This window comes from Hirundo rustica, chromosome 5 (assembly GCF_015227805.2).
Source record: "Hirundo rustica isolate bHirRus1 chromosome 5, bHirRus1.pri.v3, whole genome shotgun sequence".
Lineage (NCBI taxonomy): Eukaryota > Metazoa > Chordata > Aves > Passeriformes > Hirundinidae > Hirundo > Hirundo rustica.
Genome location: NC_053454.1, coordinates 71,179,580 through 71,198,028, shown reverse-complemented (window position 1 = coordinate 71,198,028; position 18,449 = coordinate 71,179,580). Strand labels below are relative to the sequence as shown.

At 38.6% G+C, this 18,449-nt stretch overlaps 1 long non-coding RNA gene across 1 annotated transcript; it reads left to right on the top strand.

Moving 5' to 3' along the window:
• The first annotated feature begins 6,842 nt into the window (after positions 1–6,842).
• Positions 6,843–18,161, top strand: LOC120753574 (uncharacterized). Its single transcript, XR_005701161.1, has 3 exons — positions 6,843–6,896; positions 16,299–16,371; positions 18,042–18,161. It is a non-coding gene; the product is annotated as an uncharacterized LOC120753574 (long non-coding RNA).
• Positions 18,162–18,449: the final 288 nt, after the last annotated feature.

Below are 18,449 nucleotides of genomic sequence, written 5' to 3'. Positions count from 1 at the left end.
CCCTCTGAAATATATGCATAATTTTATATCAGCTTAAGTTTCAATTCGAATAAAAAGTGGGGCTTGGTGTGTTGGTCTTCGACCATTTTAGCCTAGTAGGTTGATTTCTGTGAAGTGTCTTCTGTATAAAGTGATGCTCAGTCTGAAAGCTGCAGAACTGGTGTCTAAACAGAATTTTACTGTAGTCACAGTATTTCTACGTGAACTGTTTATTGAAGTGCAGAATGTATAGCTATGAACCCTAACCGTGGACAACAAAATGTAAGACATAAATCCTTTTTGGTAAAATACACTTTTTAGTCCTTCTCTGAGTGCTGTCTCTATTGTTTAAAAACATTTGAGGCACAAAATTTGTTTTAGAGGAAAAACTCCTTAAAAATGTAACTGAAAGACTGTAAAGTTTGGCCCCCCCCCAAGTTCAGTGTCAATATCCTCTGTGCTAGCCTTATTTTGAAAATGGGGAGTTTCGGGCAATTTTGCCGTTGTTCTCAGATTACAATAAAATACAAACCAGACTCTGGAAATGTGCTCGTGTTATTGTTAGCCCGTGTCAGCTCCGGCCTCATAAAATAAATCCGAAACTGCAGCTTTCCAGCAGAAAATCTCTCAGACCTCTGGCTGTTCAGGGCCACGTGAGATGAAATGGAGGTGGGAGGAACACCCTTTTCAGAGGTGGGCACAGGCCATGTAAACAGATGTGGCTGGGCTGAATGGCGAGCCTGAATGGCGGCATTGTTCCCTGCCTTCCCCAGCTCCCTCCCAGCAGGGTCCCGGCACAAGTCCCGCTCCCGAGATGAGAGCTTAAACTCTGCCTGCCGCCATTCAAGAAACCCGGAGTGTGCTGAAGTTTTAACTCTGTCTAATACCACGCTCGCTCACCGCCCCAGAGTCATTCCAGAGGCATTCCTGAGCAGTTTATAGGATTCCCCACCCCCCCCCCCCAACATGGCAGAATTAATTTAAAACAGACACTTTCAAGGCTTTTTTTTTTTTTTTTTTTTTTTTTTTTTTTTTTTTTTTTTTTTTTTCCAGTGGGACTTTTACATTTCACAATACACTACAGTTTAGTTTTGAAAGTTGTCTGTGACATGTGATGAACACATAAACAATACCTTTAATATATACACACGTATATGGTGTTGTTTCAATAGCTTTACATTAAGTGCATTCCAAGAAAGAAGCCTCAGGAGATACTACAAACGTATTTTGTGCAATTACACACGATAAAGTGAAAATCTTCTAAACTAAACTTCTGAGCTGATTGTAGGGACACAGTTCCACAGTGTTGATAGAAGTTCATCTTTTGACCTCCGTGCCGCTGCTGAGCTTCTACACACGTGTTCATGGATTTATTTCATTGGGAGCTGTTATTTTGGAATGCTTGTAAAGGTCACATATACGAGCATTTGGAAGCTTGCCCAGGTTGCTTTAAGTAACCCCAGGGACAGAGAGTTGTGTGATTTCTGAGGCCTTTGTAGGGAAGTGGCAGAAACAGCAACTTAATTCTAGTTTAAGGGTTTAACTAGACTTCGTTTCGTGGAGATAAAACAGCACAGCTGCCCCCAGTTATGTTCAGAAACTGAAGGTGTTAATGAAAAAAATGAAACTTATAAACAGAAGTTATTGGTGAAATATTTAAGTTCAGGAACTTGTTATTAATTAAATACACTGTTGCAGGAGTGGTGGTTTTTCCTCCCCCCACGAAGTGATAAAAGTTTGTAATCCGTGCGTTTCAGATTTGTAAATTCTATCATTGTGCCAACTGTGTGCCTGAGGGTCGTGAATGCATTTTATAGGCATTTCTGTGAAATGAAGCATGCCAAACATCACCAGAACAGAAAATGAGAAAGTGAAACAGAAGAAGGAGGGTAAAGGAATGTATGTTTTGCAAGTGCCGGTTTGCATTTCTTTCAGTCAAAAATTAGACGCAGTTCCTCCGTAACAGCTCTAAGGGCCCACATAGTCATAGGTCTAAATAATTTTATGACCCTAGAGTAATTTTTTTTTTTGTATCAGCACTGGCTTGAGGAAGCAAAATGAACCCAACAGTGTGCTTTAAACAGTATTTCAGGGTCACCCTGCCAGCATTCAATTTGCAGTTCTGCTGTAAATCTGCCACCATAGGCAATGTACAGGAGCATGCTCAATCCCTTTTTTGGCGGGGATAGGACTAGCTTGTTTATTTTTTGGCACACTATTAAAGTCTAGCTTGTTGTGGCTATTTTTTTTTTTTTTTTCCTTTCAGTACTATGATTTTGTCTCAAAAATAGTGATAGGGAGTAAATAAGGTGGCCTGATTTAATTTCTTGTTCTGCCACACACCCTGACTCTGCGTCTCATGTCATTAATAGATCTAATAGGATTTTGGCATGAAACCAAAGAAGGGGAGGGAGGAAGGGATGAGCTGCAGAGAAAGCTGGTGCCTTTCTCAACCCAAAAGCGATGTCAGGCCTATCAGCCTTCTCTTTTAGCCCTCCCTGACAGAGCTAGAGGCATTTCTCTATACATGAGTGTGTCTCATGCATTCATGAGGCTTTTTGACACCGCAGCCTCTTTTGTTACGAGATAGATCACAGCTCTGCCCTTCTCCCAGCTACCATATGGTGCAGTGGAAAGGGGCTTTCAAAGGGAGAGCAGGGCTGAGGAGCTGAGGCAGGCAGAAGAAAGCGATCGAACAGCGGCAGATGAGATTGATTTATTTTCACAGTGGAGGAGGCAAGTTACTATGACTGGTGGAGAGAGGGGGGAGAGTGCCTTGGAATAGAAAACTGTCTCCAGAGCAGGAGAACGGGCTGTTGGGATGACAGCCATGTTGTGCTCGTTCTCTAGGCACAGAGCTTGAAAATAAGTGTACGTGGTTTTTTGTTATCTTAATAATGCTGGCTGAGAAAAGCTGAGAAATTCTTACAGCCCCTTATAGCCTCAACACGGGATCTCAGCTGCCTCATTTCTCTGAGACCGAAATCTCTCTGCCCTACCACGTGTGCGTAACTGTCAGGCTTTAGTCTGACAATGTTAGAAGATTCCAAAAAATATGTCTTCACTGTGGTGTTTGGAGAAGGACTGTTTAAAGGAAAACATAAGATGACAAATCCCTCTCTCTGTTCTGTGAGTGCAAATGCACTAAAATCCACTGAGTTTTTCAGACTTACAAGTCATTACCTTGTTTTACCAAGGTGACTTTATTAAAAAAGAATTATTAACTGACTCAAAATTACTATGTGCTATTTTTCGTCTTTTACTTTATTCAGCTTCAAAAGGAAGTCTGTTTCACGCCTGCTTGCAGCCACTTTGACTTCTACATTTGGTGACCAAATATTTCAATTTGAAAAAGAAAAACAAAAATTATACATGTTTGTCTTAATCAAAAGAATTTCTTATTGAGATTTCTTGAATTGTATGGCAAATTGGACTTTGATCTTGATGGCAGTATAGATCAAAAAAATACATGTAAGGACACACTTCTCAAAATTTAGGAAAATTTCTGATAAAGCCGATTGGAACTGCAGTTTTTATTCCCAGAAGAATTAATAAATCTGTGTAATTATTTTAATATCCCTGTGGGACTGAACTAAATTGTGCAGAATGCACAGGAAGGGAATCAACTGTATTACTTGGAAATTTTAAAGTGTTTTGTTCTAAATACATTTAAGGTCATTTTGTGTCTCCTGAACTGCTTCAAGAGAGTCATGGAAATTACAACTCAAGGACATGTGAGAGGACTGAGAAGATCAAAGTTAGAGACCATTTCCACAGGATGGGAGGATACATGGATGGAAGAGGCAATGAGAGAGATGTGGTACAAGTTTAAAAAATCGTGCTTGGCACAGTAGCTAGGGAACCATTATTCACTATTTTGCAACTAAATGACTGGAAGACACCCAACACCAATTTAAAATAAAAGTTTTGAAATAAATCAAGTAAAGTCTTTCATCTCACTGCATGTGATTAAATTGAAGCTTTCATTGCTGCTGTAAATTCTGAAGGCCAGAAGTATAGATGGGTCAAAACAGATTCATTTGAAGGAGAATAAAGTTGATATTACAGTACCTTAGATGCAAACTGTAGCTTGGGAAGTCCTAGAAATTTTGCATTTTGGGGAACTGGGACAACATGTCAGAAGAAGCAATTAATTTCTAATTTTCTTGTATAGTTTTGCCTCTTCTACTGACTACTGCAAATGACCAAACGTGTATGAAGCAAACACTTTATCTGCCCCAGTATTATTTTTCTTTTCTTATAAAATATTTATCAGTTCTAGTAAGCTGGGCTCTCTCGTTACTCTGTTCATCCAGTTGGGTACCATTCAGGTGTTTAATTCTGTAGTTGACTTTTGAGGTTTAACTGGAGGGAAGATATTGAAGCATTTGGGAGATATATCAGACAAGGAGAGTTGTCTCAAAGGGGAATACTCCACATCCCATGAGACAATAAGGGAAGCTCAACTGGTTTCTGAAACTGACTCTAAACAAAATACTACTTTTCTAAAAAATGAACTGCTTGACTTGGATTTGACATAAGTTTACATTTAAACCTGACAATTTTTTTTTTTTTAATTAAAAAAATTACAATTTTTGTTGCAGATGTATATCTTATATAAAGGTTGGTATTTCCATTTCCTAAATTAAGTTAGTTTATTGACTATTGCAGATGGCAACAGGGCTGTTGGGACAGATCACACAGGTCCACTGAAACACTGTAATACTTGGTGCAGAGAAACAGGATTGTCCTTTCACACTATTCCCTGGTCAGAGGAAGTGGAGAAATGCCAGTCTGAATTCCATTGGCTTGGATTCAGCGATGCCTTTGAGTAAGAGTCAGCAAAGCTTGTTTTAAGTTAATGATGGTGTTACACACTACCCTCATGGAGAACATGTGCAAGGGATCACGTTCCCCTTTTATGCACATGTCAGCCCTTGAGAAGAGTAGAATGAGATGAATAAAACCACTTCACCAAGATTATTTCTGAGAATTTTTAAATGAGTCATCCAAGTTTCATGTCTTTCATAATTTAAATAATCTATATAATTGTGCTTTTCCTTATGCAAATAAAAACATATGCAAATGAATGAAGGAAAGGAAAATAATATTTTTGTGAGTAAGTGGTGGTCACAAAAGAACTATTGTGTTACTTGTTATTGCAGATTTTTTCTGTCAAGTGAAAAGACACTGCCATTGCTATTCATCTTTAAAAATACTGCTACTTTTTGAAAAATGAAAAGCAGCATTTGAGCTTAATTCTAAGGCTGCATGGTAAATCAGTGTTAGTCACAAGCATATTTATTCAGTATTCATCTTCCATAGCTAATTTTACAGTAGGAAGAGAAAGACAATTTTATACAAAAGAACCAAGAGGTAATTTTTTTCTTAGTTTATTCCAATTATTGTCATTGTTTTGATTAATATTTTCACTTAGGAAATGAAGAAATGCTCTGCTGGATGAGACTGGTGGCCTAGCTTCCAGGAGTGCTATAAGGAATGCCACGTGAGCCTTTGTACTTCCCGAAGTCCGGTCCCCTCGGCCCCTGGATGTCTGGAATTGTGGTACTATCTGGTTTAGGACCAGGCAGGCATGTACCCTTTTTTAATCTATTTGATGATCTTTTGACTATGAGTTTATCTAATCCTTAACCTGGTGATACCTCTGGACAGGAAATTGGAAATATCAATAACTAATGTGAAAGAGTACCTTCTCATAATGTTTAACTTGATGTTTTACAATGCAAAGGAATTTTTTTTATTAAAAAACACCATTTAATATGTTTTGTGGCATCAAAGAATTTGACCAGATAGCTCTTGGTTTCCACATAGGATTTAAACCAACTAGCATAATTTGTGATATTCAAACAGACAGATTTACTATTTAAGACATGACATGTATACCTTGTGAGTTTGTCTCAAGAATGCCAAGTACAATAAAACAAACCAAAATCAAGTGTTCATAGCTTTAATTGGAGAGAGTTGAAGTACTTAGCACCTTGCTATATTCTAGGTAAACTGCTCCCACGGTCATGACACACAAGTGAAGTGAAATGTTCTCGACAAGGTCAAGCAAACAATTTAAGAGTTTGATTTTCATAAGGACTGGGTCTCAGGTACAGATTAGAAGAATGAATACAAATTGCAATTCCTTTAGACCGATGTCTTTGTTCCTAAAATTTGTCTCTACGTATTACATTTGAGCTACCTGGTAAAACTTCCTTATTCTTACAGGCAGGGTATCAGGTAGAATCCAGTTGCTTCAAGGGTAAGCCATGTTAATTCATGAAATGTTTCAGCAGCCTCACATTATTCCCAGTGTGCCTTGCTTGTGAATCTGTATTGCAAACTGACAGCAATTGTATTGTATGGGGGTAGTTTTGCCCAATTTTTAAAAAAAGGATGCTAAAGCATCAAAGATATCTTGCTTCAGGTACCACAGCTACAGAGAATCCTAAGGCCATGTGGTTTGGGCTAATATCTATCCCTGCATAACGATAAAACATCTATTTTGATTTTCACTGGATACAGAGTTTTAGAAAATCATTTGTCAGGACATTGGACAAGAATTGCTCTACTCAGGCATCTCAGTGCATGATCCTGAGTAGGACAGAAGTGTCAAACCGCATTTGATTTCAGTTGCTGCTATTCATGTATGGTTTTGACAATGAAGGCATTAATAGATCAGATTTATTCAAGTACCATAATTAAGCATCTTGTCACTTTACCAAAATTATATCTTGTCAACAACAGCAATGACAGCAAGAAGTATGGGATATCTGTAGAAAGAGATGCATATTTTATATTTAAACAGAATGTGATATCCTTAGAGCCTGTGGTACATGTTGTGTTGCTTTTTTTTTCAGAGAAGTTAACTGAGAGGACTCATTACATCTTGAGAGCCTTGCAGCCTCCAGGTAGGTCATTGCTACAGTCTGGAACTGCAATTGTTCTTGAGTCTTGCCCGGCATAGGAGGGTTTTGGGAGAAAGGTTTTTCATTGACGATACTCAGAGGAAACAACTGCTCAGAAAGAACTAGGCAGATTCTGTTTTATCAGAGAAACCTTTAAAAGGTTTTCAGTAACCTAACAGTATTGAAAACTTACATTTGGAAATGCATACGCAACAAGGTTGCAAGTTGTTTTTACATTGAATAGAAGATTTTTTGGAACACTTAATGTATCACCTACTGCTACGGGTCCTTCTCATTTTAGCAGCATTAATTCAGCAAGGCTGAAGTAAATACCTCAGATACTGCACGGATAAAGTAATTCAGTAAATTCCTGGGAGAGCAGTATCCCACAACTTGACGCTAGTTAATCCTATACTTTTGAGAGAAACATTATTTTCATTTTGTACCCAAAATTTCCAATAGCAAGGTGAATCCAGTTTACAGCTGGATTATTAGCAAACAATGCCTAAACTACCACTGTTAAGAAACAAATAGTTTTAATTTTAAATATAATAACTTTTGATAGTAATTAAACAGATCAATAGAATCTTAAGCAGAATGCTTAAAAGAATTTTAGGGATTCTTTAAGTCTATGTGCAAAGTAAAACATTCTTATGTAAAAATTCTTGTTCCTGAGTTAAGGCATTGCCAAAACCAAATAATACAGGTTATCCTTGGTACAGAAGCAGAATAAATTGGTAGAAATTATGGTGTTTGAAATTGGGTTAACATTGCATCATTCTTAAAAATAAATTTTCTTTTTTTTTTTTTTTTTTTTTTTTAAGACTTTGTATAGAACCAGTTTCACTTGAAACTCCTGGGTTCTCAGCAGCTTTTGTTGAAAGCAACCTCTTACATGACTTTACTAACATAAGTTACAGAATTTTACTAGACTTCCATAAGTATTGTAGTATGAGAGTTATTAAAAAAAGAAAAAAAGAAAAAAGAAGGGAAAAAAAGAAGACAGTATCTGTGTTCCTTACATCTGAAAGTGTCCAATGCTTTTACCCACCAAATATCTTCTAAGAAAATGATACCGCTTTTGTCCATGGCATTGCACATGCTGAGATATGTGATATCCTGAACTGTGTGCCCTGGGAAGGAAAAAAATATGGAATATCATGCTAAATGCCCAATAATTGTTAGTGCGTGAAATAACTATTTTGTGTCCAGTTTCATTACTCATTCTGCTCTCTGCATCATATTTCATTGAACTCTTATAAGCTGGAAGCGTACTTTGGTTTGCTATCGTGTTTCAAACTTTCTGCCAGATGTTTTCTGCTACTTTCTGGAAAAAACACCCAACCTCAAACAGAAGCCTTGTCATTTTGTCCCCAAGCTGAGCACAGGTCAGTGGCATACATTTCTACAGCCTTGAAAGATGCTGTAGGCAATTCCTTAAACAAAACCGAACATAAGCAGGGCCCGTATTTCACAGAGAGTTGTAAATCCAAACAAATAAGCCCCCATTTCATTTCCGAATACAGTGCAATAAGTACATTCAGCCTCTGAACAGAAACACATTTCTTCTGGTATTTCAACCCTGCAATATGTTGAAGAATCCCTGTGGCCAAATAAAGTAAGATGAAAAAAGTCCCCTCTAATGAGAAGCAGGATATTATCCTGTTCGTCTCTTTCATGGTGTCACACGCCTTCTGATGTTGAAGCTGGATCATATAGCTCTTTCGTCACACAATCAGTAAGTAAACACTGAGTCTCCCCTCTTCCTGTCCCTGCTCCTTCCTCTCTGACCCTCAGAGGAACTGTGTGAAGAGCAAAAGAAAGGGGAAAAAAGACGACTTACATGTGCAAGGATTTAGCTTCTGGCAAGAGACATTATAAGGAATTCATTTCCTGGCACATAATTTACATGTCCAGTGCTCCCTCCCACTCCTTTTCTTTCTCCCACCCTTCCCCCCATTCCCCTTCCAAGCTGTCTTCTCACTCCGCAGTGTTTGCTGCGACTTCCTGCCGTATGTTTGCTTTCTATTTTCATATCCATGGGAAAGGAATCTGCTCTAGCACAAGGCTGCTGTCCTGCCTGTGCCCATGCTGGCCGTCACTGCCCCTTTTAGCTTAGGCCACAGGTATTTGGGCTCCATTAAGTGATGGTGAAACCATCCAGCAAATGACAGTCATTAAGTTTTAGCCGAGTCAGCTGGAGAAATTTCCTCTTCTCTTTGAGGTTTTCCCTTTCTGCTAGCAAGCTCCAGACAAAATAAAATAGTTTTTCAATTTTAAATATTTAATCTAAAATCTGGTTTAGGGTTTTATTTTTGGGGAAAAGAGTTATGTCCCTCTTGCTCATTAACGGGCTCTCTGTTGTCTATCTTTGATGCTGCTTTGGGCAGCTCTGCTACTTTGATCCTCTTAGAAACAGGCTCATTACAACATCCACCTCACAGAGTAACACTTCAAAGCTTCGCAAAGGACAAAGGGAGGAATTTAGAAACACAGCCAAGTGGCTCTCAAGTATCTTGACTAAATTAACTTTGTATTAAGTGTTACTGGCCCAGTTGCAATTTTGAGAGGAGGAAACAAAGCAGTAACTCCATGTGCCTCTTTCACGCATTTTATATCAAACGAATAAATATGCTTGAAATCTTCCAGGACTCTCTGCCACAGCATCTGCTAAACAAAGCTGACACCACAGTTGTATCAAAGTTAGCAGTTGCTCTGGAGATGTTAAAAAAAGCAGACTGATGTTGTCAATTGACTTCATTTATATTGTTCAGAATGATAGAGCTAATGTTAATCATCCAGTGAGATTAACACAGGAAATAAGCAGTTCTCAAAATCATTATCTCCAGAACCAGCAGTAACCACATTCATCGTCAACACTTTCAGATCTATCCTTGCTGTAATGACTAGCATTATGGGTCATTCTCCAGCCTAAATTTATTCCTTCTGACATGTTTGACTTCGTACTTCATTCAGGAAGTCATTACTGTTACAATATACAATTTTCACTACGTGATTTCTGCACAATTTGCAGTGCAGCGCTATTAACACAAGCTTCTTAAGCACTCCTGTCCCAGTGAAGGTACAATGGCAATCCCAGTGAATTAGAGAGCTCAGCCAGATCCTGAGTGTCACGGTCATGCTGCCTACCAGTGGTGGGCAAATCAGCCTATCCCTTGTGGGTGAGTTTAGACTCCCATCTTATATTGCCATAATCCCTGCCATGGGAAGGGTTTTTACTCTTGAAATATCAGGTGACTCTGGTCTAGGTGGTAATGATTCCTAACATAAACCCTTCGCATGAGGTGAGGCAAATGCAGGTCCCATTCACTACAGACTTTGAGAACATCTACGCTGGTCTCTCTCAAAGACTGCAGAAAGACTTTTGCTTGAAAGTTACGATTCTATTATTTATTTTATTTATTCTGCCTTTTGAATCCTTTACCAGAAGGTTTTCCTGAACAAATCAGAGTACTATTTTCTGAGATGCCACTAAAATACGTTTTCCTGAACAAATCAGAGTACTATTTTCTGAGATGCCACTAAAATAATCTAATACTGCCAACACTTTGCTAGGTTTGAGACATTATTAATTTGCAAAATTCTCCTTTGACTCACAAGTGTTTTACAGTACTGAGTGTTACAATGCAAGTTGTGCTTCTGCTTTGAAAGCGTAGTAAGTGTAATAAACAGAAAAAAAATCACTGGGAAGCCTGCACCTCAGGTTCCAGGACAGAGGGTGTAGATGGCTGCCATTTATCAGGGCTAGACCGTGTTCATTGTATGCTTTATTGCTCCAGAAGAACTGTCATAGCACCTTGCTTACACATATTTCTACTCTATTCTCCTAGCAATCCTTAGAATGTACTTATGTCCCTCCCTGAACCATTAATTTCCTTCTTGAAAAGAGTTATCAGTAAGTATAATCAATGAACTATGATTTTTCTAGGGGGAAAAAAAACCTGGATAGTGGTTTATAAACTTTTTATAGCATACAAAATTTCTTTGAAAACAAAGAAAATTGTATTTTATACACATTTGGTCTGCCCACATGTGCTCCTTTGTGAGGTATGAATTCAGTGCTAATGTAATTTCAAGCTCTTTGTCTTGATTCAACAGGACTCCCTGGAGTCTTCTGGGAAAACAGAGAGGAAAAAAAACCCCATGACTTGGATAGATCTCTAACATGGATGAATTTTAGGTAGAACATTTGAGGACCAACAATGAAGCTGGTAACTGACTTATTCATTCCACTTAATGAGGAATCTACTTCCCAACCACCCCAGCCCACGTCAGTCTACCCAAATGAATGATACATTCATGCTTCAATTTTTGGTGAATGATTTGTTCTCTGCTGTTAAATAGTTAAATTGGAAATTAAGTATCACTTTCATTTCCCTGTCAATATGTCCTGGAGCTGAAGCATTTTCCTGGAGGTTACTGTGGGCTAGAGAGTTGCTGCAGTTTTGGACCCTGGAGAGTCGCATGCTGTCCTGGACATGGAGCCTCAGCATGAAATTTTCTTCTTCTTCTTCTTCTTCTTCTTCTTCTTCTTCTTCTTCTTCTTCTTCTTCTTCTTCTTCTTCTTCTTCTTCTTCTTCTTCTTCTTCTTCTTCTTCTTCTTCTTCTTCTTCTTCTTTCTTCTTCTTCTTCTTCTTCTTCTTCTTCTTCTTCTTCTTCTTCTTCTTCTTCTTCTTCTTCTTCTTCTTCTTCTTCTTCTTCTTCTCTATTTTTCTCTTTAATGTAAGCCACGTTCAATTAGACCTAATTTCTGATTGATCAAAGCCTTCCATCCAGCAGGCCACTTAACTTTTGTACTTCGATGACAAGTCTGGAGAATCCACTTGGCACAGGCAGAACCCATGCTTGAGGTTAGGAGTGTAAGAGTGCAGACCCCTGACTTGTGTCTCCATATACGTGTAATTTGCCACCCTGCATGCTGGGTAAACAAGAAATCTTAGATTTTTCCATGTCAGGTTTGCTTTGAACATTGATACCTGCTCTGTCTGGAACATAAGGCATCTGTATAGAGACTAGTGTTTTTCAATACAGCAGAAATGCCTACTGCATGCCGCATGAACTCCGGGATCAAACCTTTCCTTTGGTAAGTGGTCTTCCAGTAGAGTAGCACTTTGCTGTTTCCACTGAACCTGATCTCTGAAGCAATTTCCCAAAGCAAAGATCATGCTATAATGCAGTTCCCTAAAATCTTCCCGCTTTTATTCTCTCACTAGCCACGGAGCTTTTGGGCACTGCCAGCAAATCCCAACAGCAATATCTTCTCCACCAGCGTATCGGTGACAGAGCCAAACGGTGACAAATAGAGTCCTTTCATAAATGCAGCTATCCCTCCGTATTTCATTCACATGCGTGTTGGCATGGGGATGCTGTCAACATTGTGATTTTGAAATAGCAGGGCACTAACACAGTGGTTGTTATGACCTTCTTTTATGTAGACAGGTATTTATTTCCCTGACTGTGCTCACCAAAGCAGGAAGTCTTGAGTTATTCTAAATTATTCTTCCACTTGTGAGCCGACCTTTGCCATTTCTGTCTCTAAACTTACGGTGTATCCATCACCAAGAAACTCAGAAGTATTTCAACAGAATACTTGCTGACTGACAATCTGCCTTGAGGAAATAAACTTCTGTAACTAAGCTCCTGGAAAAAGCTCTTTTGGGGCAGGTTTGGAGGTTTACTGTCCTGATGCTGTGCATTCTCTCCTGAGGGTGATTCTCTCAAAGTTATATCCTACTCTAAATTTCTCACCGTTTTTAACACAGTTGATCTTTAGGCAATGAAATATTGGTTTCTATTCACATCTCAGTTCTTCTCAGTTCTTTCCCCCAAAGTCGATCCTAATCCACAATTCAGTTTCTTTTTAATATCTGCTTCAGGCATATCTTTATGGAGAAATAGACTGAATTTTCCACAGTTGTAAGCATACCCAATGGGACCTCCATACCCAATACATGAGGAAACCCAAATTTTACTGATAATTTTAGTTGGCTCATAATGTTTAACAGCTCTCTGCCATGTTCAAACAAATAAGATTTTCCTTGGAAATACTAGGGCTTGTATTTCACTATCTATTCCATTCTTCTACTTCTCTATTTCACTGTTGACTGAAGAAGATCCTAATAGAACAAATAATGTGTTTTAAAACCCGCTTACTAGAAATCCCAGTTTAGTTCTTGCACAATTTATTGTATTCTATTTTGAGCTATGTATCAGCCTCTGTAACAGATACAAAACCAGCAATCTATGGCTTATATTGCATTATTCACAAATCCCTTCATTTGCTTGGAATCTAGATCACATATGAGTTTTTAAAAACTATTCTCTTTGCAGCTGCTGTCCTATGGACAACTTTCCCTCCCTTTTAGTTCCTCTTTTAAAGATGTAACTGCTTTACTTATGAAGCACCCTCACCAGCACTATGAGTACATCTAATTCATCATGCAGTGTCCTGGAATGTCATCCTTCTACAACATATATTTCCATTTTTAAAGCAACTTCCTTATAATACTTCCTTATAAGGCAAAATCAAATCCTGACACATTTCTCAAAATTGTGACAAGTCTCTGGGAGACTGTTGCTTAACTACACTCTTCAGCTCATAGTAAGTTTCTGTCTCAAAACCTTGGATTTATCAGCTTATGCAATTTTCAAAAGCTAAAAGGAAATACATAGTGATGGGAATATATTAATGAAGTTGGGCTGCTTTCTCATGAGAATCTTGTTTATCTATTTGTTTATTTTCTGAGTGAAAAAAAAACCCAAAAACCAATCTACTTGTTTTTATCAGGGAGGCTAAGAATTCAGAGGAAACTGTAAAACACAAATAATGGAAAGGACTGACAAAATAGAACCGGAGAGAAAGGAAAGCTAGGCTTTTTTTCTACTTTTAGTTACAGCTAGTCCTCATTTTACCCCCAAACTCATGGAGAACTCCACTCCCTGGTTCCTTTATGGCAGAAATAAAACCCAATGACCTCAGTTCCTTTCCAAGAAAAAGACTTTTTTTTTTCCTTTTATTTGATATAATGCCATTTTGAAGGCCTCTGGATAAACAGATACTCTAAGCAACCTAACATTTCTTGCATTTTTTGCAGGTTAGTTTCTAGATGGCTGAGATGGTAATTTCATCTGAACTGCCCTCTTCTAGAATATCTTGGGAGCTGACACCATATAACAGTATTTAGGTGCTTGTGACTACAGACATCTGTAGCAGTAGTAGATACATTAATTTCCCCGTCCATTCCTTTTGCAAGTTTCCATAGCAGAAAAGCTTTTTTTCTCTTCTTAATTGCACATGTTCAACAGAAAAAGGCTCTATTTTAAACACAACTTGTCCTTTTGGGAAAAAACCCCAAACCATAACTTAACACTTATTAGTTTAAAAAGGAGCACATTGAAATATCTATTTTTACTGACAACAGTCAAAATTAATTCTTTGGCAGGACGACAGGTTCCACTTCCAAATGAATTCTGAAATCTCTGTATGGATTTTTCTAAGGTATTTACTTAAAATTATGAACCATATTTCCTAATTTATGGATCATTTGAAGATCTAAGGCAGATGAATGCAGACAGATCCATAATAATGGAGTTTCAAAATTATATCTGCATCATGGGCTTATCAAAATTACGTACACAGATCGAATGCCTAATATTTAGCTGGCTATTTTCTAAATGCAATAACAGATAAGCACCTCAAGGCTGATAAAAATAGTGTGTATAAATATGGAATCCTCTAGTAATTATAAATTAATTTTTGTCTGCTAATTCATAGTGTTCTCCTATGTTCATGCATTTTGGGATATGAGCTAAGGTATGTGAGATGGGATCTCTTCCATCCTCTGGGATTAACATGCCATTTACACGGTTGTCAAGTGATGGATGAGATAGTGGAGGCTGAGGACAGGGTATCCTCGGTGGCTGGTCCTGATGCTGCTTGTGAGACCTCTGGGTTCCTCTGACTGCTGTGGGGTCAGCAGAGCAATCAGTGTGCCAGGCACGAGACAAAAAGTCTGCCAGCTTCTTTCTGCAAGATGAAAAATGAGATGGTAGAGTTCAGTGATTCAGAGAGTTTAATGTGACCACACGGAGACACTAAGCTGACCAGGCATAATTCACAAACTGGTGTTATCCCAGGTAACATGACAAAGTGCTCGAGCCCAGGGAGATCTAGTTTTGATGTACTGGCACCTGAATGAGAGTAGAATTAAGTCACATAATCTGCTTCCCACTCTGACCCTTAAGCCATTGGCTCACGGGGGAGCACAGAGGTTTAATGCCAAGGCTGATGAAAACTGACCCATTTCAGTTTACATGGGACTGGAAAGATGGATTTTAGAGAAACTGTGGCAGAAAGGCCACATGTTTCAATTGATTAATTGATCTAAAATTGAATCTCCTGAAGACAGCAGATGGCAAAGAGAGAAAAGCTTTTATAATGCGGTAGAACAAATAGGGACATTTCCAAACCAAATAAATAAAAAGATGAAAGCATTAACAAAGGGCACCTTTATAAAGTAACAAAGGGCTATGGACTCAGCCACTACAACAAACCTTTCTTCTATCTTTTTGCAATCACCAGCACTGTTATGAGCCACAAGCCAGCAGCGCCTCACTGAATGACTGATTTACACTTTGACTGCAAGTACAGTGGTTTTTATCAATTTAATGAAAGTGTGAGGAAAATACACCGGGTTTGAGGTACTGATATATCTCTTTTTCTAACATTATATGGAAACTAAATTGGTCTCATCAGTATTAAAAGTGTGATTTAGAGTCGCCTCTGAGGTGCATGGATTCTACAAGCTTCAGTCCCAGAACTATACAATTATTAATGCTGAAGGCTGGTCACAAGCTAATATGCTCTGCCTGCAATTTCTGGACGGAAACTGTTACTGAGGGAGCAGATATATGTTTTTCTATCTGTATAAATCTGATGCAAAGTAATTACATAGGGGTTTATGTCAGATTAGCTAAATTGTTTCACAATTTAAATCAATGCAAGATGTTAGATGTTCCAGGTTCCAGATACAAAGGTTTCTTACAGTGCTTAGTCATGGCTATGAAAGAGCTGTCCAGATATGGAAGGCCACTAAACTTCAAAAAGACCATTGTGAATTAAACACGGTGGAACTGCTAAAAAATGCTGTCTGTAATTTGCTAAGTCTCATTATACAAGGATAATAATTTTTTTTGGAACTGCTTTGGAAGCGGTACCCTGATGCTTCTATTGTCTTTTTTCTTTTTCTTTCTTTTTTTATTTTTTTCCCCCCCTTTCCTCCTAAAAAGCATGATATTAATTATGGTTTCTGTCTGGAATTACTTGTAGAAATTTAATTTATTAAATTAGCTTTAGACAAAAGGATGTTTTCTTTCTCTCCTTAGCAGGTACAGCTGCAAACACTGAACTGAAGTGCTTTCTGGACAAGATCACACCACATGAACTGGCCATTTGCAGGTAGGTATTAGCTGGCAATACCTGTTACGGTTTATTAGAGTCAGGTGTGAAATAATTTTCAAGCTAACAACTTCCCTGTACACATAAACGTCTCACAGATACTTTCCTTCTTTCAGAGGTGTATTCCTGCCCACCTGGCGTAGCTGCATTTGTAAGATGCCATAGCTCCACTCCTCTCCAGCCTGAGCACGGGATCAGCCTTGCACTGACCACAAGGCTCTCAGGCAGCTCCCAGGCAGGCTGGACTCTGGCTCTTCTAGAGCCCAGTCAGACAGCACTCACGTGGGCCTGCAAAACTCTCCATAGGACTGAACCTTCATTAAGTCAAAGGGGCCTTTGAATATTCATTTCTTTTCAGAAATAATAGCTTTGAAAGTTCTCAGCACTGGCTATGTGGTAACATTTTGCTCCCACTAGTCTCACCTATAAAGCTGAAGGTCAGGATTGAGTGGATGAGTTGCTTGCAGCACAACATAGTGTCTGCTGGCCTATTTTTTACCCTTAGAAGGAGCTAGAACCCTCTATCCATATTTTATACTCATTTATGCCTATTTGCTAAGTAATTATTTTCTTCTTCATCTTTCTATACCCCGAACCTTGATCTTGCAGACATCTTGCTATTGTTAATGAGAAATTGCTCATAATTGTCTTTACAATGCTCACTTTCCACCTCTTAGCACTGAGGCATCAGATGATAGTTCACTTTGCAAGACTTGAAAAGTCCTCTTTTGGACAATACATTTATACTAACAGAGCTCAAACCACGAACAATAATGACAGCCTTACAGACATGATTACTAGCTGAGACACAAGTACACTCTCTTGAATACATCACCCAGGCATTATTTTCAGCTCCAGAAAGCAATTTCCATATTCTACGGAGAACAACATGACACCTATCTCTAAGGGAAGCAGTAACAATCTAGTATTTGTGGAAATACAATGCATCTTCTAAATGACAGTTTCAGGGATATGTGTAAACTCTCTGTCTGGAGGGTATTTCATTAATTCCAGTTCCTATAAAGTCCATCATCTACTTAAGACATGGAAAAGCTTTTAACGAGCAAGATCTCTGGCTCTCAAGAGACAAGGTGTTCCAAGAAAACAAACATCTCTCTTAAGATAGCGCCCAAGACCTGGTGCACTGAACTTTGAATAGATTTGCTATTCTAACAACTATTCTAGGCAACGCTACATTTATCTGCGAGTTGAGGAGGAGGGGTGATGGTGAAGACATGGACCTCCAGCATGGGCCTGGCAATACAGGCGCTAGATGAGTTAAGATGGAAAAATAGAACATTTAGGATAAAATGCTGAATAGCAAAAGGCATAAAACTTATTCTGCTGTCTGATGGTTTGAGCTGAGGCTTCTGCAGTGATTTTCTCAGTGCAACTGTCCTAGTTCAAAGCAACAATATATTTTATATGCCTGTGTCTATCTTATTCCCCACTGAGTTTCTCACTGTTCTTGAGAAACAAAACAATTAAAAATGATCTTCGGTAGTGAGCGAATCTCTACCTGATCTGTTTTTCCAAACACACTTTCTGAACACCCTGAGCTAGCCTACCTTCATTTCTTCCTCAGCAATGGTACTTTGGAAGATCAAATGTTCCTACTCTAATACTTTTTTTACTCTCTGCGTGTGGGTGTGTGTGTTTGTTTCTTCCAGGTTATTTGGATTATGAGTCATAACATGTCCTGAAACAGTGGGAACTGCACCAGATGTAGCAGAAGCTCTGCTAGACCACAGCAAGAAGCTCCTCAAGTACTGAGATCCCTTGCAGAAACCCAGTGCCTACTTTAAAGCTGGACAGTGCATCACAGTGACTATTGCAAGTCAGTGCAGAGCTCGTCACTGGTGAAACTCATCTAATTCATTTATGTTTGCTTGTACAAATTCAGACAAATTTAGTGGCCCTGTAATGTATGTAGAATAAAAGTCTTTGGTTGGGATGAAGTGCTAGCTAAATTGCTGGTGTGATGTCTTCAAAACAAATACCCATCGATTATTTCATTCACTTAGCAAGAGATTATCCCAAACCTGGATAGATCACATTGATTTGTGACCCTCAAATTA